The sequence below is a fragment of the Pseudophryne corroboree genome, chromosome 2 (assembly GCF_028390025.1).
Source record: "Pseudophryne corroboree isolate aPseCor3 chromosome 2, aPseCor3.hap2, whole genome shotgun sequence".
In the NCBI taxonomy this organism is placed as follows: Eukaryota; Metazoa; Chordata; class Amphibia; order Anura; family Myobatrachidae; genus Pseudophryne; species Pseudophryne corroboree.
The window spans coordinates 52,461,188-52,485,801 of NC_086445.1; the positions used below are offsets into that span (position 1 = coordinate 52,461,188).

The window sequence follows — 24,614 nt, forward strand, 5'->3', positions numbered from 1 at the left end:
ACCGAAGCCAGGCGAGAGGCCTGTTAGAGAGGAATAGACCATGAATCATGTACAGGTAGCGCACGATGTTCATGGCCTCTTCCGGGCGAGTCTCCAGGTAACAGGCTGCAAATGTGTAGAACCCCTTGAGCCAGTTAACATAGGACCGATATGCGTCCTCATCTATCCCACTCTTTTTCTTGGCCGCCACCAAAGCCTTGCGGGACTTGGATGTTAATGCGAAGACATCCACGTAAGACCCGCTATTGATACGATCCCGTATGTGTGGGCGGACACCTTGCATAACCTTGGTATACGGTCAACGCACAACGTCGCTGGGGCTGCCCTCTTCCAGACTGCTGCTACTGCTACCATGCCTCCGGCGGCGCGATCGCTTACTGCGCTTGTGGGAACGCCCGTGCCTATGGCGTTTACCCTTGGCAACCTTCGCCTGATCTTTGCCCCTGGCAGTCCTGACCCCGGCACCCTGCTGACCCAAAACGCCATTACCATTAGCCTCACCGGACGGGGATGCCTGGGAGGCCCGTCTCGTGGCAGCCGATGCAGAAGACTGGTCGCTGTCGCTGGAATCACTCTCCGGCATATCCATCGGATCTGCAACAGGAGAGGGAACAGAAAGTGCCAGAGAAGAGCCTGGCAAGTGGTTAAGTGCAGACGCCTGCGCACCGGGCCCAGTGGAAACAAGCGGCTGCTGACCTGCCGCAGAAGGGGGAGCGGCGCATAACGACGTCAGCTGAGCTACCAGTGGGGTGAGTGCGGACCGCAAGTCACCTAACTGGCCCGCCGAGCCACTTGAAGATAACCGAGCCATCAACAGGGGAGTAAGAATCCCTATAACCGATACCAGCAGTGCAGAAACAGACGCCGTGTCCCCGTCTGCAGGAGCGGCCACTGTCGCAGGAGCAATAGGGGGGACCCCGCTGCTGGTGGCAGGTGTGGCGGCGGCCAAAGGCCCCGCAGCACCAGCCGAATGCGCAGTACCTGAAGCTGTGCTTCTCGTCCTGCGCCCAGTGCCCACCCGGGACCGGGCAACAACCGCGAGGGGGCTGCCGACCGGACGGGTGGCACCTAATGCAGGGCGAGCATACAACAATGCGGTCTCTACCAGGCTGGGCGCAGCAGCATCGCGCCTTTCGGCACGCCGTGCCCGGGGGGCCGCGTGGCAAAAAGAGCGCACGTGCCGCTGGCGGATGCCCCCCCGCGATCCCGTAGGGGTCTATCAGCGGGAATGGGTTGAACAGTAGTGGGGGGAGACGAGCCCCTGGAGGCTGACAAATTATTCCCCCCAGTGGACCCGCCTTGCCCCCCACCAGCGGCCAGTGTCCGGGTGGTGCTGCGTGTGCCTCTGCGCCTGGAGGCTGTCGCCGTACCCCCAGGGGTAGTATCCCCCTGTGTCCGGCCACGCGCCCCCGCCACCATCCCGTCCTGCGTGCCCTGCGCGGCTGAGGGGGCTGGGGAGGGAGAAGCGCCGCGTGTAGCAGCGATCCGCTGGAGCCCACGCGAGCGCGTCGCGGGACCTCCGGCGGAAGTAGCCCCCAGGCCGCCAGGGGAAGCATCCGCGGGTGCGGCCGCAGTTAGCAGGGCAGGGCTGAGGGACTGGCGGTGGCCCAGCGCGGAAGATACCGCTGACGCCGCACCAGACCCTGGGACTAGGTAGCGAGCAGGGGGGTGCGCCCGCCTGCGTGGGCGAGCGGCCATGAGGAGAAGAATGAAAATAAAGGGGGATAGTGAGGGAATAAAAAAAAGAAGAGATAATAAAGAGGCTAAAGAATAGATAGGAATAAGTGAAAGAATAAAGATGAGTGGAGAAAAAGGATTTTGGAGATAAGTAATTAATTAAAAGAGCAACTCACAGGAGCAGAGGTCCTTCTGCTGGAGAATCCTGAGAGAAAGAGACCGAAAGCATATCCTGTCTCACACAAAATGTCTGCTAGCTCCTCCCTACACTCCCACTATTCTAATTAAGACCAACCCCCCCAACCTAAACATTGTGTAAAGCCCATGCAATCCTAACAGCCTAGAATTTTACGCTCGCTTGCGCTATTCGCACACGCTCTTCATTCTAAGGTAATGTTTGCCACAATACTACATAATAAATTAGTATGCCCTAACAACCATTTTTTTTAGCCTATTTGTGTTTGTTTTGTGTAGACTTTCTTCTGAAGTTGTGTTTGAAATATGTAACCTCATTACCACAACATAATGGACATTGAGTAATGTGTGCCAATTAGCCAAACATACATCAGTGACGTGCGGTGAGGTCAATGACTGGGGAGGCACTGTTGTAAATGAATGTGAATATATATATATATATATATATATATATATATATATATATACACACACACACACACACACACACACAAAACACCGAACAAAAATTACATGTACTGTATCTTGAATTTAAAGAATAAAAAGTCACTGTACTTAAAATAATAATAATGACACACAATGAGAATGCACAGAAAGGTACACACACAATATAAGCGCCTGACAGGTACTGGATGTGGTGGGTAAAGCAAGCTTTTTATGTGCATGAGGTGTGGACATTGTGGCTATACTAGATGGGGGCTTTCAAGGTGCAGGAGCAGTGAGAGAAGTGCAGTGGGCTGGTTGGGAAGGGAAAGGAGGAGACACTGGGCCGGCAGGGTGGGAGACACTGGGATGGGGGGCAGTAATGGTGGGGGACACTGGGCAGGGTGGAAGACACTGGGATGGAGGGGCAGTAATGGTGGGGGACACTGGGCAGGGTGGGAGACACTAGGATGGGGGGGCAGTGATGGTGGGGGACACTGGGCAGGGTGGGAGACACTGGGATGGAGGTCCAGTAATGGTGGGGGACACTGGGCAGGGTGGTAGACACTGGGATGGAGGGGAAGTATTGGTGGGGGACACTGGGCAGGGTGGGAGACACTGGGATAGGGGGGCAGTAATGGTGGGGGTCACTGGGCAGGGTGGGAGACACTAAGATGGAGGCAGTAATGGTGGGGGACACTGGGCAGGGTGGGAGACACTGGGATGGGGGGTCAGTAATGGTGGGGGACACTGGGATGGGGGGGTCAGTAATGGTGGGGGACACTGGGCAGGGTGGGAGACACTGGGATGGAGGGGAAGTATTGGTGGGGGACACTGGGCAGGTTGGGAGACACTGGGATGGGGGGCAGTAATGGTGGGGGACACTGGGCAGGGTGGGAGACACTGGGATGGAGGGGCAGTAATGGTGGGGGACACTGGGCAGGGTGGGAGACACTGGGATGGAGGGGCAGTAATAGTGGGGGACACTGGTCAGGGTGGCAGACACTGGGATGGGGGGCAGTAATGATGGGGGACACTGGGCAGGGTGGGAGACACTGAGATGGGGGGCAGTAATGGTGGGGGGACACTCGGCAGGGTGGGAGACACTGGGATGGGGGGCAGTAATGGTGGGGACACTGGGCAGGGAGCACTGATCTCGGGTTGCTGCTCCTGTCAATGCCTGGCCCAGCACACTGGCTGCAGCACTGCACTATTACACAGCAGCCTGCTGAGCAGCCCCTCCGCTTCGGCTGCTGCTGGGATCTGGCAGGCTGGTGTTTGTGAGGTGCTCCAGGGATCACTGCTTCATGCTGGTGGTGCGGTGCAGTGTGGTGCGGTACAGCTCGCTGGGAGGAGAAGCGCCGGGTTTAGGAAGGCACCATCAATTAGACGGAGCTGTGCGGGTAGGAGGCGGGGCTTCCCTTCCCGGCTTCCGAGCCTCTCTGACTGTGAAGACTACTGAGGGAACATGTGATGGGGCCGTGGCCGGCTCCCGTTTAGCGCAAGCCGCACACGGATTTTAAATCAATGAAAAAAAAAAAAAGATGCCGCGTCCGCCCGCTACCGCCCTCTATGCCGGGTCTCACACAGCAAAGTGTGCCTGCTCATCGAACGTGATGAGCAGGCATTAACCATCTGTGTGAGTGCTGTGGATTTTTTTCATAAAATACATTTAAACCGTTATTGTGTGGAACAGGGGAGAGGGGGGATGGCGGGGAGGGGGGGGGGGGGGGGGGGGGGAGAACATTGATATAATATTGCTGTCCAGGGCTTCCATGCATTAACTTAATAGCGCTGCACTGAGTTAATGAAAGACCTGGACAGCAATATAGGGAGTTGTAGCGTAACTGTGTGACAGTGTGTGTGAGTGTACTGTAACTAAACACTTACATGCACTGACACACTGCAGCAGACACGATCTCTCTCCTACTCTCCCACTGTAGCACTGATAGTGATAGCAGGATGCAGGTCACTGTCAGTGCTGCAGCTGCTGCCCAGTGCCCAATCACAGTGACAGGGGCGTGCTTTCATATGGCTGAAAGCACGTCCCTGCTGCTCTGAGGCACTTGTATCGGTGCCGCTTCAAGTGCATTTTTTAATGGGCTTTTTCAGCCCTCACCATGGCCCCGCCCCCCGACCGTCCCCTCCTTCCGGACTTTACAATGGTGAGCGAGAGGCACCTAGCTCGGTGCCGCAGACAATGACAGAAATAAAGTTTAAACAGGTATTTATGCCTAAAATGATTAACATAATATAAAGCAGATACTTATGACACATAATATGTGCCATAAGTATCTTCTTTGTATTATGTTAATCATTAATGACAGGGGAGGCACTGCCTCCCCTGCCTCCCCTGACTGCACGTCCCTGACATACATTGCCTAACAACAACCTTACAAAATTGATTGAACATAATTATGCCTGTGATGTGGTAAACCTTCATGTTAGTAATGATGCTAGAATAGTCCCAACACATGTGAGTGATAACTCAATGAATTATCCTGTTACACTGACAGTTATTTTCACATAACACATTGCACATCAATCATTTCTCACATTTATTACTGTACAACATGTGTTTTCTTTTCAAATAGGTGCTATTTTGTACGCCTAGGATTGTGAACAATGTGTCTCCAGCTGCAGGGTTGGTTATTTCTTGGGCTGTTCTTTGGTGGCTGACGTGGTTTTGGTTTGGACAGTGGAGCGGGTACGGCTTGATCTTCGAACTGGTGATGAAATTGGGGTCTGAGTAGGTGTGTTGGTCCCTGAGCTGGAACCTTGTTGGTGTTGTGCCAACAAATTAATATTTTGACTGAGGTTAGCCAGGGTTGCGGTAAGTTGTGTTGTGGCTGTTGTGTCGTTGTCTATGATGCGGGACATGGTTTCTGATATAATTTGATTATTTTGAATTAACTGAATGAGGGCTTGTTGATGGCGTTGTTGCTCATCCATTATGCGCTGAAAGGTAACAATAAGTTGTCTGTTATCTGCTCTCATCTGCTCCATACTGTTTGCGACTCTGCATAGCTGGACATTGAGCCTGCTTGTGTTTCTACACAGTCTCGGCAGATGATGGGGCAGACAGGCTAGGTATTGGGAGTGTGTGCGTAGGCAATCAATATTCTGTGCCTGTTGTTGGTTCCATGTTACCCAAAATGATGGGTCAGGTTGTTGCGGGGGGGTTGTTTGTATCAATTGTGGGTGTGGTGACATTTGGGGTGGCGGGGTACCTTCCTCAGGCGTGGTAGGTTGGTTAACGTCTATTGCTTGCAGAGTGTATGTTTCCTGATGTTCAGATTCCTGCTGGGCTTCCGGGGGCATGATGTCTGGTTCTGTATGGGGTTTAAGGGGACAACATTTGAGGATCTTTTTTACTTATGTTGGTTTTATTATTTAGTTAAACTTTCTAGACTTGTTTGTCAAACATTTTTCAAATGAAAATTAGGATGTTCACCAAGACTCGTATACACAATCAGAAAAGGCCAATTATGTAGGTTTGTATGAAGAAAAAATTTACATCAAAACAAAAGTGGACCCATACTTACGAAACAAACACACAGAGGTACAAGGTTTACCCCATGAAAAAATAAGATCTTAAACCTACCGGTAAATCTATTTCTCCTAGTCCGTAGAGGATGCTGGGGACTCCGTAAGGACCATGGGGTATAGACGGGCTCCGCAGGAGATAGGGCACCTAAAAAGAACTTTTACTATGGGTGTGCACTGGCTCCTCCCTCTATGCCCCTCCTCCAGACCTCAGAGAACTGTGCCCAGAGGAGATGGACAATACAAGGCAGGATTTAGAAATCCAAGGGCAAGATTCATACCAGCCCACACCAATCATACCATGTAACCTGGATCATACATAACCAGTTAACCGTATGAACAACAACAGTAACGGTCCAAGACCGATTCCAACTGTAACAGAACCCTTATGTAAGCAACAACTATATACAAGTCTTGCAGAGTTTCCGCACTGGGACGGGCGCCCAGCATCCTCTACGGACTAGGAGAAATAGATTTACCGGTAGGTTTAAAATTATTTTCTCTTACGTCCTAGAGGATGCTAGGGACTCCGTAAGGACCATGGGGTTTATACCAAAGCATCCAATCGGGCGGGAGAGTGCGTATGACTCTGCAGTACCGACTGAACAAACGCTAGGTCCTCATCAGCCAGGGTATCAAACTTGTAGAATTTAGCAAAAGTGTTTGACCCCGACCAAGTCGCCGCTCGGCAAAGCTGTAATGCCGAGACGCCTCGGGCAGCCGCCCAAGAAGAGCCCACCTTCCTAGTGGAATGGGCCTTAACCGAATTAGGTACCGGCAATCCAGCCGTAGAATGAGCCTGCTGAATCGTATTACAGATCCAGCGAGCAATAGTCTGCTTTGAAGCAGGTGCGCCAATCTTATTAGCAGCATACAGGACAAACAGAGCCTCTGTTTTCCTATTCTAGCCGTCCTGGCTACATAAATCTTTAAGGCCCTGACTACGTCCAGGGATCTGGAATCCTCCAGGTCACTTGTAGCCACAGGCACCACGATAGGTTGATTCATATGGAATGAAGAAACCCCTTTAGGTAAAAATTGCGGACGTGTCCTCAATTCTGCTCGATCCACATGAAAAATCAAGAAGGGGCTCTTGTGTGACAAAGCCGCCAATTCTGACACTCGCCTTGCTGATGCTAAGGCCAACAACATGACCACCTTCCAGGTAAGAAATTTCAACTCAACCTTGTTAAGCGGTTAAAACCAGTGTGATTTTAGGAACTGCAACACCACGTTCAGGTCCCATGGTGCCACTGGAGGCACAAAAGGGGGCTTGATGTGCAGCACTCCCTTTACAAATGTCTGGACTTCTGGAAGAGAAGCCAATTCCTTCTGAAAGAAAATCGAGAGGGACGAAATCTGTACCTTAACAGAGCCTAATTTCAGGCCCATATCCACCCCTGTCTGTAGGAAGTGGAGAAAACGACCCAGATGAAAATCTTCCGTAGGTGCATTCTTGGTCTCACACCAAGACACATACTTTCGCCAGATACGGTGATAATGCTTTACCGTCACCTCCTTCCTAGCCTTAATTAAAGTAGAGATGACCTCTTCCGGAATCCCCTTTTTTGCTAGGATTCGGTGTTCAACTGCCATGCCGTCAAACGTAACCGCGGTAAGTCTTGAAATACACAGGGCCCCTGTTGCAACAGGTCTTCCCTCAGAGGAAGAGGCCAGGGATCTCCTGTGAGCATCTCTTGTAGATCTGAGTACCAGGCCCTTCGAGGCCAGTCTGGGACAACGAGTATCGTCTGTACTCTTCTTCGTCTTATGATCCTCAACACTTCTGTGATGAGAGGAAGAGGAGGAAACACGTAGACCGATTTGAACACCCACGGTGTTACCAGAGCGTCTACTGCTACTGCCTGAGGGTCCCTAGACCTGGCACAATACCTCCAAAGCTTTTTGTTGAGGCGTGACGCCATCATGTCTATTTGAGGAGTTCCCCAAAGACGCGTTACGTCTGCAAAGACTTCTTGATGAAGTCCCCACTCTCCTGGATGGAGATCGTGTCTGCTGAGGAAGTCTGCTTCCCAGTTGTCCACTCCCGGAATGAAGACAGCCGACAGAGCGCTTACGTGATTTTCCGCCCAGCGAAGAATCCTGGTGGCTTTCGCCATCGCGACTTTGCTTCTTGTCCCGCCTTGGCGGTTCACATGAGCCACTGCTGTGACATTGTCTGATTGAACCAGAACCGGTAGGTTTCGAAGAAGACTCTCCACTTGTCGAAGGCCGTTGTAAATGGCCCTGAGTTCCAACACATTGATGAGTAGACAGGACTCCTGGTCTGACCACAGTCCCCGAAAATTTCTTCCTTGTGTGACTGCTCCCCATCCTCGGTGGCTCGCGTCCGTGGTAACCAGGATCCAATCCTGAATTCCGAACCTGCGACCCTCCAGCAGGTGAGTACTTTGCAACGACCACAGGAGAGACACCCTGGCCCCTGGGGACAGAGTTATTTTCCGATGTAAGTGCAGATGGGACCCCGACCACTTGTCCAGAAGGTCCCATTGAAAAGTCCTTGCATGGAACCTGCCGAATGGAATTGCCTCGTAGGCCGCCACCATTTTTCCCAGAACTCGAGTGCATTGGTGAACTGACACCCTTTTCGGTTTTGGCAGGTCTCTGACCATGTTCTGGATGTCCTGGGCTTTCTCCAGTGGGAGGAAGACCTTCATTTGTTCCGTATCCAGTATCATACCTAGGAACGTTAGTCGAGTTGTCGGAATCAACTGTGACTTCGGTAGATTCAGAATCCAACCGTGTTGCTGGAGAACTCTCAGAGAGAGCGCCACACTGCTCAGCTATTTCTCTCTGGATCTCGCTTTTATTAGGAGATCGTCCAAGTATGGGATAATTGTGACTCCAAGCTTGCGCAGGACCACCATCATTTCCGCCATTATCTTGGTGAAAATCCTCGGGGCCGTGGAAAGCCCAAACGGCAACGTCTGAAATTGGTAATGACAATCCTGTACAGCAAATCTCAGTTATTCCTGATGGGGGGTGTATATGGGTACATGAAGGTACGCATCCTTTATGTCCAGAGACACCATAAACTCCCCCTCCTCCATATTGGCTATTATCGCTCTGAGTGATTCCATTTCGAATTTGAATCTTTTTATGTACAGGTTTAGGGATTTCAGATTCAAAATAGGTCTGACCGAACCGTCCGGTTTCGGGACTACAAAGAGGGTTGAGTAGTAACCTCTTCCCTGCTGGTTCAGGGGAACCCTGATTATTACTTGCTCTAGACACAGCGTTTGAATTGCAGCTAACACTACATACCGTTCCGATGTGGAAGCTGGTAGGGCCGACTTGAAAAATCGGCTCGGGGGCACCACCTCGAATTCCAGTTTGTAACCCTGGGAAACTATTTCCAACACCCAAGGATTCAGGTCTGAGCTGACCCAGGCCTGGCTGAAAAGTCGAAGACGTGCCCCCACTGGTGCGGACTCCCTCAGGGGAGCCCCAGCGTCATGCTGTGGGTTTTGGAGTAGCCGGGGAGGACTTTTGGTCCTGGGTGCTCTTTTGCCTCTGCCCTTACCTCTGGCGAGGAAGGAGGATCCCCGACCTCTTCTGGACTTGTGCGACCGAAAGGACTGCATCTGATAGGGTGGTACTTTCTTTTGCTGTTGGGGAATAAATGGTAAAAAGTTTGATTTACCTGCTGTAGCTGTGGAAACCAGGTCCGTCAGTCCATCCCCAAATAATACATCTCCCTTATAGGGTAGAACTTCCATGTTTTTTGGAATCCGCATGACCCGTCCATTGGCGAGTCCATAAGGATCTTCTCGCTGAGATAGACATGGCATTGGCCCTAGAAGCCAGCAATCCAATGTCCCTTTGAGCATCCCTCATAAATAAGACTGCGTCTTTAATATGGGCTAAAGTTAAGAATATAGTATCCTTATCCATATTATCAAAATCAGCTGTCAGCTCATCTGTCCAAGCTGAAATCGCGCTACACACCCATGCAGACGCAATTGTCGGTCTAAGGACTGCTCCAGTATGAGAATAAATACACTTTAAGGTAGTCACCTGCCTGCGATCTGCAGGGTCCCTAAGGGCTGCTGTGTCAGGAGACGGTAGCGCCACTTTCTTGGACAAGCACGTCAGGGCCTTGTCCACAGTGGGAGGTGATTCCCAACGCTCCCTGTTCTGTTTAGGGAAGGGGTATGCCATATAAATTCTTTTGGGTATCTGCGGTCTCTTTTCTGGAGTCTCCCAAGCTTTTTCAAAGAAATCATTTAGCTCATGAGATGTGGGAAAATGTATAATCTGTTTCTTTCCCTTAAACATGTGCACCCTTGTGTCAGGGACCGAGGGTTCATCCTCAATATGCAACACATCCCTTATTGCCACAATCATACACTGAATGGTTTTTGTCACCCTAGGGTGCAATTTCACTTAGTCATAGTCGACACTGGAATCAGAGTCCGTGTCGGTAGTAGTGTCTTGTGTTAAGGGACGCTTTTGAGACCCTGACGGGCCCTGTGAGTTGGTCCAATCCGAGGATTGACCCCCTGATGTCCCCCCTAATTCAGCCTTATCAAGCCTCTTATGTAAGGATGCCACACTTGCATGCAACATATACCACATGTCCATCCATTCCTGAGTCGGCACAACCGACGGGGACACACCACTCATTTGCTCCACCTCCTCCTTGGAAAAGCCTTCCGCTTCAGACATGTCAACACCATGTACCGACACCCCCCACACACAGGGATTAACCTATAAGGGGACAAAACCCCAACCAGGCCCTTAGGAGAGACAGAGAGAGAGTATGCCAGCACATACCAGCGCTTAAAAACACTGGAAAGATATGACCAGATAGCGCTTTTGTATATAAAATGACCAGATTCCCACTCACTGCGCTCAAAATGCCCCCCTCCTCTTTTTTCCAGCCTGAATGTTCAGCAGGGGAGAGACCAGGGAGCCAGCGTTTTCCTCATGCAACTTCTGTGGAGAAAATGGCGCTGGTTAGTGCTGGGGATCAAGCTCCGCCCACCCGACGGCGGGCTTCGGTCCCGGTGTTTTTTTAAATAAAAAATGGCGGGGGATCGTAGAATTACTGCCCAGCAGCCTAATCTAACTTGTCAGTGCCCAAATGTGAGGTTTATTGCTGCCCAGGGCGCCCCTGCGCCCTGCACCCTTCAGTGCTGCTCTGTGTGTGTGAATGGGAGCAATGGCCTTACCTCATGAAGATCTGATGTCTTCTGCCGCCTATGATGTCTTCTGCCTTCTCATACTCACCCGGCTTCTATCTTCGTCATCTGTGAGGAGGACGGTGGCGCGGCTCCGTGACGAACCCCAGGTGAGACCTGTGTTCCGACTCCCTCTGGAGCTAATGGTGTCCAGTATCATTAGAAACAGAGCCCAACCGTTAAGCCAGCCCTGCTTCTCTCTCCTCAGTCCCACGATGCAGGGAGCCTGTTGCCAACAGGACTCCCTGAAAATAAAAAACCTAACAAAATTATTTTTCAACAGAAAACTCTGGAGAGCTCTCTGCAGTGCACCCATTCTCCTCTGGGCACAGAATCTTACTGAGGTCTGGAGGAGGGGCATAGAGGGAGGAGCCAGTGCACACCCACAGTAAAAGTTATTTTTAGGTGCCCTATCTCCTGCGGAGCACGTCTATACTCCATGGTCCTTACGGAGTCCCCAGCATCCTCTAGGACGTAAGAGAAAAAGTGATTTGTCATCCGCCATATCGTACTTGCATTAAAATATCAAACAGTAAATGACAATATGAATTCTATCACCATTGTGAAAATAAGATTTTACTTACCGGTAAATCTATTTCTCGTAGTCCGTAGTGGATGCTGGGGACTTCGTAAGGACCATGGGGAATAGACGGGCTCCACAGGAGACAGGGCACTTCAAGAAAGAATTTGGATACTGGTGTGCTCTGGCTCCTCCCTCTATGTCCCTCCTCCAGACCTCAGTTAGAGAAACTGTGCCCGGAAGAGCTGACAGTACAAGGAAAGGATTTTGGAATCCAGGGCAAGACTCATACCATACCACACTGTATAACTTGTGAGAAACGTACCCAGTTAACAGTATGAACAACAACGGAGCATCAGATCAACCCTGATGCAACCATAACATAACCCTTATTTAAGCAATAACTATATACAAGTATTGCAGAAGAAGTCTGCACTTGGGACGGGCGCCCAGCATCCACTACGGACTACGAGAAATAGATTTACCGGTAAGTAAAATCTTATTTTCTCTAACGTCCTAGTGGATGCTGGGGACTCCGTAAGGACCATGGGGATTATACCAAAGCTCCCAAACGGGCGGGAGAGTGCGGATGACTCTGCAGCACCGAATGAGCAAACACAAGGTCCTCCTCAGCCAGGGTATTGAACTTGTAAAACTTAGCAAAAGTGTTCGAACCTGACCAAGTACCTGCTCGGCAAAGCTGTAATGCCGAGACCCCTCGAGCAGCCGCCCAAGAAGAGCCCACCTTCCTTGTGGAGTGGGCTTTTACTGATTTTGGCAGCGGCAATCCCGCCGCAGAATGAGCCTGCTGAATCGTGTTACAGATCCAGCGAACAATAGTTTGCTTTGAAGCAGGAGCACCCAGCTTGTTGGATGCATACAGGATAAACAGCGACTCAGTTTTCCCGACTCTAGCCGTTCTGGCTAAATAAACCTTCAAAGCCCTGATCACATCTAGTAACTCGGAATCCTCCAAGTCACGAGTAGCCACAGGCACCACAATAGGTTGGTTCATATGAAAAGATGACACCACTTTTGGCAGAAATTGTGGACGGGTCCACAATTCTGCCCTGTCCATATGGAAAACCAGATAGGGGCTTTTATGTGACAAGGCCGCTAATTCTGACACACGCCTAGCTGAAGCCAAGGCTAATAGCATGACCACCTTCCACGTGAGAAATTTTAACTCCACGGTTTTAAGTGGCTCAAACCAGTGCGACTTCAGGAAACTCAACACCACATTAAGATCCCAAGGTGCCACTGGAGGCACAAAAGGGAGCTGAATATGTAGCACTCCCTTTACAAACGTCTGAACTTCAGGCAGAGAAGCCAGTTCTTTTTGAAAGAAAATAGACAGGGCCGAAATCTGGACCTTAATGGAACCCAGTTGCAACAAGTCCTGTCTTAGAGGCAGAGGCCATGGGTCCTCTGTGAGCATTTCTTGCAGATCTTGATACCAAGTCCTTCTTGGCCAATCCGCAACAATGAGAATTGTTCTCACTCCTCTTTTTCTTATGATTCTCAGCACCTTGGGTATGAGAGGAAGAGGAGGGAATACATAAACCGACTGGAACACCCACGGTGTCACTAGTGCGTCTACAGCTATCGCCTGAGGGTCTCTTGACCTGGCGCAATTCCGCTGTAGCTTTTTGTTGAGGCGGGATGCCATCATGTCCACCTCTGGCAGTTCCCACCGCCTTGCAATCTGCGTGAAGACTTCTTGATGAAGTCCCCACTCTCCCGGGTGGAGGTCGTGTCTGCTGAGGAAGTCTGATTCCCAGTTGTCCACCCCCGAAATGAACACTGCTGACAGTGCTCTTACGTGATTCTCCGCCCAGCAAAGAATTCTGGTGGCTTCCGCCATCGCCACCCTGCTCCTTGTGCCGCCTTGGCGGTTTACATGAGCCACTGCGGTGATGTTGTCTGACTGAATCAGCACCGATTGGTCGCAAAGCAGGGTCTCCGCTTGACGTAGGGCGTTGTATATGGCCCTTAGTTCCAGGATATTGATGTGAAGGCAAGTCTCCTGACTTGACCACAGACCTTGGAAATTTCTTCCCTGTGTGACTGCCCCCCAACCTCGGAGGTTTTCATCCGTGGTCACCAGGACCCAGTCCTGAATGCCGAATCTGCGGCCCTCGAGAAGGTGAGCACTCTGCAGCCACCACAGGAGTGACACCCTGGCCCTGGAGGATAGGGTGATCAGCCGATGCATCAGTAGATGTGATCCGGACCACTTGTCCAACAGATCCCATTGAAAGGTCCTCGCATGGAACCTGCCGAACGGAATGGCCTCGTAAGATGCCACCATCTTTCCCAGGACTCGCATGCAGTGATGCACCGACACCTGTTTTGGTTTTAATAGGTCTCTGACCAGTGTCATGAGTTCCTGAGCCTTCTCCATCGGGAAAAAAAACCCTCTTCTGGTCTGTGTCCAGAATCATGCCCAGGAAGGGCAGACGAGTCGTAGGAATCAACTGCGACTTCGGAATATTTAGAATCCAGCCGTGCTGTTGTAACAGTTCCCGAGAGCGTGCTACGCTGATCAGCAACTGCTCTCTGGACCTCGCCTTTATGAGGAGATCGTCCAAGTATGGGATAATTGTGACCCCCTGCTTTCGCAGGAGCACCATAATTTCCGCCATTACCTTGGTAAATATTCTTGGTGCCGTGGAGAGACCAAACGGCAACGTCTGGAATTGGTAATTACAATCCTGTACCACAAATCAGAGGTACGCCTGATGAGGTGGATAAATGGGGACATGAAGATATGCATCCTTTATGTCCAGAGACACGATAAAATCCCCCCCTTCCAGGCTTGCGATGACCGCTCTGAGCGATTCCATCTTGAACTTGAACCTTTTCAGGTATATGTTCAGGGATTTTAAATTCAATATGGGTCTGACCAAACGGTCCGGTTTCGGTACCACAAACATGGTCGAATAATAACCCTTTCCTTGTTGAAGGAGGGGAACCTTGACCACCACCTGCTGAAGATACAATTTGTGAATTGCAGCTAACACTATCTCCCTCTCTAAGGGGGAAGCTGGCAGGGCCGATTTGAGGAATCGGTGAGGGGGCATCTCTTCGAATTCCAGCTTGTATCCCTGAGACACAATCTCTATTGCCCAGGGATCCACCTGGGAGCGAACCCACTAGTGGCTGAAATTTCTGAGACGCGCCCCCACCGGGCCTAGCTCCGCCTGTGGAGCCCCAGCGTCATGCGGTGGATTTAGTGGAAGCCGGGGAGGACTTCTGTTCCTGGGAACTAGCTGTGTTGTGCAGCTTCTTTCCTTTGCCCCTGCCTCTGGCAAGAAAGGACGCACCTCCGACTTTCTTGCCTTTTTGTGATCGAAAGGACTGCATTTGGTAATACGGTGCTTTCTTAGGTTGTGAGGGAACATATGGCAAAAAATGTGACTTTCCAGCAGTAGCTGTGGAGACCAGGTCCGAGAGACCCTCCCCAAACAACTCCTCACCCTTGTAAGGTAAAACCTCCATGTGCCTTTTTGAGTCGGCATCGCCTGTCCATTGCCGAGTCCACAGGACCCTTCTGGCAGAAATCGACATTGCATTTATTCTAGAGCCCAGAAGGCTAATGTCTCTTTGAACATCTCTCATATAAAGGACAGCGTCTATTATATGTCCCAGGGTCATTAATATAGTATCCTTGTCCAAGGTATCAAGTTCCCCAGATAAGGTATCCGTCCATGCTGCAACATGCCGGCCTTAGTAAGGTACCTGAATGTGTATAAATGGACTTCAGGGTACCCTCTTGCTTTCTATCCGCAGCATCTTTTAGGGTGGCCGTATCCTGTGATGGCAGGGCTACCTTCTTGGATAAGCGTGTTAGAGCTTTGTCCACCCTAGGGGAGGATTCCCAGCGTAACCTGTTCGTTGGCGGGAAACTATACGCCATAAGCATCCGTTTGGAAATCTGCAGTTTTTTATCTGGAGATTCCCAAGCTTTTTCACATAACTCATTTAGCTCGTGTGAAGGGGGAAAGGTCACCACCTGCCTTTTTTCCCCATACATATGAACCCTCTTGTCAGGGACTGGGGTTTCCTCTGTGATGTGCAACACATCCTTAATTGCTATAATCATATAACGGATGGCTTTAGCCAATTTAGGCTGTATCTTTGCATCATCGCAATCGACACTGGAGTCAGAATCCGTGTCCGTATCTGTGTCAACAATTTGGGATGGTGGGCGCTTCTGAGACCCTGACGGCCTCTGCGCTGTAGGATCAGACATGGGCTGAGACCCCGCCTGTCCTAAGGTTTCAGCTTTATCCATCTTTTTATGCAAGGAATTAACATTATCATTTAAAACCTTCCACATATCCATCCAATCAGGTGTCGGCGCCGTCGGCGGAGACACCTCACTCATTTGCTCCCGCTTGGCTTCCACATAGCCTTCCTCGTCAAACATGTTGACACAAGCGTACCGACACACCACACACACAGGGGATGCTCTTTTTGAAGACAGTTCCCCCACAAGGCCCTTTGGAGAGACAGAGAGAGAGAGTATGCCAGCACACACCTCAGCGCTATATGTCCCAGGAATCACACAGTAACTTAGTGTTAACCCAGTAGCTGCTGTATAATATGTTTTTGCGCCTACTTTATGTGCCCCCCCTCTCTTTTTATCCTCTTCTACCGTGAATCTGCAGGGGAGAGTCTGGGGAGCTTCCTCTCAGCGGAGCTGTGGAGAGAAAGTGGCGCTGGTGAGTGCTGAGGAAGAAGCCCCGCCCCCCTCAGCGGCGGGCTTCTGTCCCGCGTTTCTGTACAAAATTATGGCGGGGGCTCATGCATATATACAGTGCCCAACTGTATATATGCCCAACTTTTGCCAAGAGGTCCTAATTGCTGCCCAGGGCGCCCCCCCCCCCCCTGCGCCCTGCACCCTACAGTGATCGGAGTATGTGGGTGTAGTGTGGGAGCAATGGCGCACAGCTGCAGTGCTGTGCGCTACCTCAGTATGAAGACTGGAGTCTTCTGCCGCCAATTTTGAAGTCTTCTTGCTTCTTTCACCCGGCTTCTGTCTTCCAGCTCTGCGAGGGGGACGGCGGCGCGGCTGGGATCGGACGACAGAGGGTGAGATCCTGTGTACGATCCCTCTGGAGCTAATGGTGTCCAGTAGCCTAAGAAGCAGGACCTATCTGCAGAGAGTAGGGCTGCTTCTCTCCCCTCAGTCCCACAATGCAGGGAGTATGTTGCCAGCAGATCTCCCTGAAAATAAAAAACCTAACAAAATACTTTCTTATAGCAAGCTCAGGAGAGCTCACTAAATAGCACCCAGCTCGTCTGGGCACAGATTCAAACTGAGGTCTGGAGGAGGGACATAGAGGGAGGAGCCAGTGCACACCAGTATCCAAATTCTTTCTTGGAGTGCCCTGTCTCCTGCGGAGCCCGTCTATTCCCCATGGTCCTTACGGAGTACCCAGCATCCACTAGGACGTTAGAGAAAGGGTGTGAATCTACAATTTTTTCCTATTCAATTAAATAATTACAACACAATACTACTGTAAGGCGCAAGAGAACACTCTAAATTTGCGCAACTTGTATAGTGGCGATTGGGTCCTTTTTCTTTTGCAAGCCATGTGCTTGCGGCTGTGGATAAGTACTAGGATTTTTTTTTTTGCTGATGTGTATTTTGTGTGCAAAAACAGTGTGCAAGTATGTTATTTTGAATTTGTGTTTTGTGTTTACTCACCAGACAGCTGAGGGGAATGTGGATCCGGTGAGTGAGTACTCTCCAAAATGTGTTCTGGTGGCTGAGGCAACACAGTTGAAATACGACGTGGGGGGTGGGCTTAATGCTGGTGTTGGTGCGACATCAGGACGACGTCTCTTGGTAGGCCTGCTCGTGTGGCTGCCAGACCCCTGTGAAGGACGTCTTTGTGGACTGTGATGCGATGTTGAAGTTCCTATGGATTAATGCAAACATTAGATTGTTTGGAAATTTTGTGGTGGCCACATTAACTGGTGTCAATTTTGCGTTACCTGTATCGCCAGCATCCACAGCTCTTGACAGTGTTGCTTGTGTTCTGGAAGTGGTGGCTTGCTTTCGTACTGTAAAAATGTTAAGTTGGTGTTTATGACCATTAATTACAGTATGTACTTTTGGAAGCAGCAACATTTAGTGATGTGGCCATATGATTACCATTATGAGTACACTTTCTAGCAATAAATTATTAAAAAATGGGTTGCTTCCTTGTTTGTGAAAAGGCTAATGAGGTTCCATTTCCAAAGACAAAAACATAGCCAAGTAGTCTAATTTTCCATGGCCAACAGCTGAATATACACCCATGTATTACCATATATTTTTAAGTATTACATTAATCTGAAAGTATGTCATTTAAATTTTTAATACCAAAAAAATTGCAAAGTGAATATAAACCAAACCAGGGCCGAAACTAGGATTTACGGCACCCGGGGCAAGGCAGTAATTTAGTGCCCCCCCCCCCCCCAACAAAAAACAAACAAACAAAAAAAAAAAAAACAATGAAGTAAAATAAGAATAAATAAATTAAAAAATATATATAATAATTTAATAAATACAATAATGAAAGTACATAAATAGATAAAAATACAATAAAATAGAATAAATAAAAAAATATAAAAATTCACAACTATACCAACCTTGTTCTCATTACAAAGCACAGTAATAACCCTCAATAACATAGTAGAGGGGGAGAGAGATATGGAAGAAAGGAGAGTGAGAGATAATATGCTCCAATGCTCCATACTATCCCTCAGACAAGCAGACCCCAGTAAAGCACACACAGTAAAATATATTTTTTATATATATATATATATATATATATATATATACATACATATGATTTGTACCTGTCACAGTGGTATAAACAGTCTCAGCATTATATAGTAAAGCAATATATATATATATATATATATATATATATATATATATATATTAAATAAACTAGTTTAAATGAGCTGCAGGGGTTAACACCAGAGTGATGGAGTGTGTGTGTTTTTACCTCCAGTCCTCTCACTCTTTAATCAGACCGAAGGTGAAGGGTGCTGGGCTGCTTCAATCAATCACTGCTGGTGTCCCTGTAGCGCTGAATGCAGGCAGGGCAGCGTATGGCTGGAGAAAGCTCTGCAGCAAGTCACACTCAGGATAGCAGACTACTAACTTCAGCTCCTACGGTGGCCATCTCTCTGCAGGGTGGGTGAAATGCCTCATGGGATTTGTAGTCTCTCTGTTACAGCTCCAAGTCTAACCAGTAACAGACTTTACTACAAATCCCATGTTCCTCCACTTCCTTCTTTTGCTGTATCAGACGCAGCAGGATCCCAGCGCCCTATCCAATCCCGCACCCGGGTCACATGCCCCCCTAGCCCCTCCCTAGTTATAGCCCTGACTAAACATACAATACTTAGCCATCGACACTAACATATTGCCCACAAAGACAAGTAAAATACAACATACATTAAACAAATAATAAAAAAAATAAAAAAATTACATTCTAAACAACACGTGACTCACACATAACTAATGTCCCTTTACAAATAAAGCCATCTATGCAAGAATTTACAACTTACAAAATGGACCAAGCAAAAAAATACTATACACAAAACCATAACTACCTAACACCTCACTATACAAACACTAAATCAATAAAAAAACAAACACAAATAGCTAATCAATTTATAACATCAAAATATATTAACAATACAATAACATTTAAAAAATACTAATTAGGCACAAACACATATGCAAATATAACAAATTAAAAAAAAAACACCATCATGCCTAGGACGATCCGAATCCCGCACAATAGTCGCACCAACAACTTTATGCGGAATAAGGGTCCGCACATGTTCCTCCCACTCCCGATAAGATGCTATAAAGGGATGGCCACCCCCTGTTTGCCTGGCTGACTTAGCCTCCTTTGCCATCTTTGCCTTGACACGGCGCTTGATGTCGTAGAATCTCTTCCGACACGTGTCCTCGGTCCTCTTCACCACACCCTCACTGTTTACTGCCGCTACTACCTTCCCACACAGAACAGTTTTCCTGCGCGAAGGCACTTTGGCCGCATCACGTCCAAACAGCTGGCGATGATGGCGCATCAACTCATGCACCAAAGCCATATTTTCCGCATAGCTAAATTTAACATTTCTGCCCGTCTTGGTAGTGGTGCGTGGCTGCAGAGCAACACCACCATCACTGTCACTATCACTCGAGACCACAGCAGCAACCTCATCCTCCTCCACCTCACTAACCTCCTCCCCCCTCACTCACCTCCACCTCACTCACCTCCTCCACCTCACTCACCTCCTCCCTCTCACTCACCTCTGACTGGGACATAATAATGACAAACAACAAATAACACTAATAAATAAAAAAAACACAAAACACACTCCTCCACTACCACTACACACAACACACCAACCACACACGGGATCCGGTCTGAAGATCGACAGTATCTAGGTCGACAATGTTTAGGTCGACCACTATAGATCGACATGGATGGAAGGTCGACAGGATTTCTAGGTCGACAGGTCTAAAGGTCGACATGAGTTTTTCACATTTTTTTTTCTTTTTTTGCATTTTTTCATACTTAACGATCCACGTGGACTACGATTGGAATGATTGGAACGGTAATCTGTGCCGAGCGAAGTGGTAGCGGAGCAAAGGCACCATGCCCGAAGCATGGCGAGCGAAGCGAGCCATGCAAGGGGACATGGTGCACTAATTTGGGATCCCGGTCACTCTACGAAGAAAACCACAAAAAAAAAAAAAAAAATGTCGACCTTTAGACCTGTCGACCTAGCACATGTTGACCTAGCAACCCTGTCGACCTTCCATCCATGTCGACCTAGTGACTGTCGACCTATAGTGGTCGACCTAAACATTGTCGACCTAGATACTGTCGATTTGATGAACCACACCCCCACACACACTCACTCACAAACAATGACAATAGACTGTAACTAAAATGCACAAACACTAAAAATTACACAAACTTTAAAGAGACTACACAACAATTATCACAAGACTACTTACACACACAATACATCACTCAACAATCGCAAGAAAACTCCAAAACCGACCAACAAATCGCCAACTCCAAAACACCAACTTCCTCTCACCTCTCCACTAGCTAAACCCACGAGGTGCGGCTGGTTGGGGCGTTTTTATACTAATGAGCACAGACACTCCTCCATGAAAAACACAACCAATCACGGACGAGTGACGAAAACGAAAGTTAGAAAATAACGCGGCCGGGAAGGTACAAAAACACTGCCGTGAAAAATTAATTTACTAATCCGTAAAAATCCACCAAAATACGACCGCAAATCCAAGATTCGGCCGCGTTCACATTAAAAATATACGAATGACATCGACATCGAAAAATCCGAAAACACAAATTACGAAAGCTTAGTAAATGAGTCGTAAAAAAAAAAAAAGTTGCAAATTAACACTACCGATGTCAGTCGTGTTTAAACTTCAACCAAATTCTGAACATTACGAATCTTAGTAAATATACCCCAATATGTTTTATTAAATAACAGTTATTTCAGTGGGCACATAGTTTGGGCACATTATCCCCCTGTTAATCACCTGATTCCCATCATACTTTACCATTCCACATAATCACAACCAAGCTGACAACACCAAGGGGTTGAGCGCAGTTTTGGTGAAATATCCTTTGGTACTAGTCGGCAAATTCGAAAGAGCAGCCCAGGGTGGGTCTTGGTGTGCCACCGATGCTGCTGGCTGACAGAGGGGTGCTGAACCCCCGGTAAATGGACCCTCGGCTGGAATATTTTCCTCAGGTGCATCCGTAGTGTCAGCACTGCAAGACGCAGGATCAGCCACGGATCTCCCGCCCTGTGTAGCAGACATTATGTGGGAATGTAGCCGTAGGGCGTAACAGTACAATTTAGCCAGACACAGCAGCTGACAAAAACCCCCTATGTAGTGTGACTGCAAATGCAGAGCACAAACAGAGGATTTAAGTGGTATATGGTGACTGAAAAACACAGAGAAAAATACCAAGGTAGTATATCCTGTGAAACCCTATATATATATATATATATATATATAGGACCCTGACGCACTTAGCCCCCCTCAGGGTACAGAATATAGGGATAGCAATATGTGTGAGATACAGGGAATAGGAACCACACAGCAGCTATTGGCACACACAGTCACATGTACAATGCAGAAATTATTACAATAACAATAAAACTGCACTGGACTAGCAATACTAAGTAAAGCTATATATGTATACAGATATAACAATGCACAGTGAATACTGGATGTATATCACAGGGTACTTGTACTGATAATATTCCTGTAGTAATGCACTTTTTCTTAACTAACACTGTCTAAACGACACGTAGAATACTTAAGTGTCCTGTAAATGCACAGCGCTGGCGAGGTAGGCGGCTTTACAGAGGAGACAGTACCCAGCAGTCCCGGAATCAGCGTAGCTCTGTGTAATGGCGCCCAGACGCTGACAGGGAGGGAGGTAGAGAGATGCAGGAACATTAGCAGTAAATGGCGCCTGGGGCTGGGGGAGGGGCTACAGGTCAGAGCCTTAGTCCCTCTGCTGGACTTCACCACCGGGTACTGCAGGGCCTATATCAAACGGATTTTAGTAAATCCGACCTGTGCCCCTTGCCCAGGTGGATATAGTGGGGTCCCTGCCCGGCCACAGTGTCCACGCCAGCAGCGCAGTCCGTCTCCAGAGACCGCGCAGGATTGCAATTTCGACGGGTCCCACACGGGGGACCCTCTTACCTCCTCCCTGAACTTGCGGCCACGCGATCCAGGAGAGCAGCAGCGAGTGTGTTCCTTAAGTAACCGAAGCCCTCCGCTGTAAGTACCCAGCAACCAGGGCGCAGGAGTATACAGCGCCGCTGGGAGAGGTGAGGGAGCCACAGCACGATATGTCAGTATGACATTTAACAATTCTAAGTGCCTGTGTTGCGGCCCTTGAAGTCTTCTTTCTTCAGAAAAGCTCTTTTCAGGGCTGCCTAGCGCAGCCCTCCCTGTTAGCAGCCAACTTACGAAACTGAGCTCCAGTGCCTGGAGGCAGGGTTATAGAGGAGGCGGTGCAAGGCATCCTGGGGACAGTCAAAGCTTTAGGCTGTTGGTGCCTCGGATCAAGATCCAACTCTACACCCTGATGTTATAAACTCTCCATGACCCAAGCACTCACACTCCTTGCACACCTACTTATCTAATAAATAATACACAGACAACAATGGCTGTGGTGAAATGGGTCAGCTTATTTATTGAGAGGGATAACCTATTTAAATTTTAAAACTAACTAATGTATGGTGGCAGGATAAGAACGGCCTAGCGTAAACCAAATTAACATAATAAACGTTGATAACTTGGGCCAACTGCCGGACGGGCAAGGACGGACCAACTGCCCCTTTCCTTGCCCGTCTGACTCGCCACGCGGACCAACTGCCCAAGCCTTGCGAGGACAACACCACAAACTGATGAGGCCATCTGCCCACATCAGCACTGATTTGAGGCAGCAGTTCAGCCATGCAGAAGGAGAAAGGAGGGCCCACCCGGTCAGGTGATGCCCTCCGGTCCGCCTAATTGACCACGCCCATACTCCTCCCTGACTGAACTGCCCCCCAGGGGAAATTAACCTATACCTAAATATACCAATACCTAAGCCGTTCTGAAACCGGCCAACCCGAAGGTTTGCTAACAACAAACCTGCGCCGCCACCATACTGACAAATCCTCAACCACTCCGAAAACAACTAACGCTACGGAAACTCCAACTAAACTGACCTAAGGCCCTGAAAAATATCAGCAACAAATATGGCCGTACCCATCTCTGAAAGATGCACACCATCTCCTTGGTACAATAGGAAATAGCCGGATGCGGAATCACGGAACCCCCACCAGATGTCACAGCTCTGCCCACCACAGCGTTCACCCGTCTACGCACCAAGTCTATGGCACCGGGCTTCTCAGCTCCATACCAAACCCTATGCGGTATAATGTCTGACCAAAATACCCTGCAGAAAGGCCATTCTGCAATCAAGTCGACCAACTGTCGCCTGACATCACAACAGAGGTCCAAGGACGACCGAGACGTAAGATAGTTGCCTCCAAGATGAACTACAAGGAACAAAGGGTACCCAAATACCCGCACCGCCTCATCCAATTTTTGCCGGAAAGCCTCGCAGCGCAGTCCTCTCCAACCTAACCAACGCATGACTGCAAGCTCCGGATAACTGGCGCAATCCGCCATTATCGGCGACCTAGCGGTCCAAAAAACAAATGAGTGTCCTAACACCCAGACAAATTGGTGGTCAATGCGTTTTCCTGTAGGGGAATATAAAACATCATTAATAAATCGGAACTGAAAGGAGAACAGTGTTAGGATCTCCTGCTCTGTGCTGCCACGTCGCCATGGCAACCGGGAGGCAAGTGTTAGCGAAGTAACCTGAGCGCAGCTGATGCTCCGGTCCGGGTTTTTACTGTGCAGTGGTTACAGGCTCTGTGCACGGCAGGGAATCCGGCGCTGGTTTTGTGCTCACAGTCTGTGAGGTCTGAGTGGGGCGTGGACAGCACCTGCTATATAAACCATCCTCTCAGGCTAGGCAAATGCTGCTGAATCTTTGTTTGTTAGTCAGTTCCAGAGAGTTAGCTAGTACTGTGTGACCTTGTATTTACTTGTTGCTTACTGCAAATAGGCCTTGGGATTCGGTACTTCATTCTGCCAATCCAGACCTAGCAGTAAGACTGGAGTCAGTTGTTTAACCTGCTCGGGTTCTTTTGTTATTCTGTGAACCCAGCAGGTTTGCGGCTGTACTCTCAGACCTGCTTGCTTAATCCTCCCTCACTGTGCAGGGCGTCCAGGTGTCAGTTTAGTGGCAGTAAGCTGAACCTGTGCCCTGCAAGTGGGGGTTAGGATTGTGGATACTCTCCTTGTGTCTATATTTCTATCTCTGACCAAGGAGTTTATTCCCACACCCGTTGGTAACCCTTTGGGGTTTTTCCTGTTGCTCTTAGCAACATCATTTCGGGTG

General features: G+C 49.0%; 1 long non-coding RNA gene across 1 annotated transcript; it reads right to left on the reverse strand.

The window, feature by feature from the left end:
- Positions 1–4,836: 4,836 nt before the first annotated feature.
- On the reverse strand, positions 4,837–18,821 carry LOC135050492 (uncharacterized). Its single transcript, XR_010241624.1, has 4 exons — positions 18,573–18,821; positions 17,572–17,640; positions 17,282–17,495; positions 4,837–5,627 (listed from the first exon to the last, which is right to left on the reverse strand). It is a non-coding gene; the product is annotated as an uncharacterized LOC135050492 (long non-coding RNA).
- Positions 18,822–24,614: the final 5,793 nt, after the last annotated feature.